Source organism: Lygodium microphyllum, chromosome 6 (genome assembly GCF_053477565.2).
Source record: "Lygodium microphyllum isolate KBCC chromosome 6, Lygodium_microphyllum_v1.1.10, whole genome shotgun sequence".
NCBI lineage: Eukaryota > Viridiplantae > Streptophyta > Polypodiopsida > Schizaeales > Lygodiaceae > Lygodium > Lygodium microphyllum.
This window is the reverse complement of record NC_141140.1, coordinates 141,716,057-141,717,344: the sequence shown is the minus strand read 5'-3', so window position 1 is coordinate 141,717,344 and position 1,288 is coordinate 141,716,057.

Genomic DNA, 1,288 nt, shown 5'->3' with positions numbered 1-1,288 from the left:
AACCGGACCTGTTACAACACCTTTATCTAGTCAACACAATCTTGAACGAGCCATGTTAGATATTACCAATGAGAACGGAAGCCCACTTACTTGAGCACTTTCCAAATCCTGAAAAGGCATGCATGGTCCACATGAGAATGGCTCGTATATTAGCAGATAATTGACATTGTGCTTGGTCATGTCTTCCACAGCGACCCTGTCCTCCCACAAAAACTTGAGCTCATTCATTAATGGATGGAGGTAGATGTCTATGTTCTTGACTTTCTAGCACCCACCAGGAAGGGCGAGAAGCTAAGGATTAGGTGTCCTTTCTTCATAGAAAGACATGGTGGGATGTTATAGTTAACAAGGACTACATGCTACACATTGTAAGAAGTTGAGCGGAGACCAAATGGATTCATGCTATCCATAGAAAGACCAAGCCGGATCTAAAATAGAAGTATTAACAGCTTGGAAAGATAATAACAGATGAATCCAAAAACTACAAACACCAACAATGATATCAACAATCGCATGAATATCTCTTCAGTTTAAAAGATCACAATTAAACCAATATTTCAGAAATATTAATGGACAAAGTTGACACAATATTTCATGGATTTTGTAGTGCTCAAGAATGTTACGATCTTATAAACAAAATTTTGTAGTGCTCAAGAATGTTACGATCTTATAAACAAAATTATAATAGTTGCACCTTCAGAAGGACATATTTCACTAGGATTTTTCCAAGATAAATTTTATGAAGAACTAAATTATCCAATATTATTCAATGGTGCACCACGATATAATGATAACACAAAAAAGGTTTCATACATTATAAAAGCAAAATGGAAACTAATGAATATAGACCATTGGTTTGTAAATCATAGTGCTATTTTTTTTTTCAAAGCAATGAAACTCATGGTGCTAAAAGTTTCACAAGCAACAATAATAATGATTAGAAAAGGCAAACTTAAAAGTCAAATATTGTATGCATGTGATGTGATGTGAAAGAACAAGTAGACTTGGATAAAATTTCACACTCTAATATAGGCTGCCCTGACTTAAAACATTTGCATACATCATAAGATTATCATGAACACTTACCAAAAAACTTATATGCCATGATTTGATAAGGCCACCAACCTTTTTCATTACATTTAGTAGTGCCAAACAAAATTGGAAATCTTTACAAACAACACTAATTACATTGAGTAAGAAACCAATTACTAGTTCATTACTAACTTGCCCCAAGCTCTTTTTCTAAGTTCCCGTTTATTTTTTATTTTTATTTAAAAAAAAAGGGGGC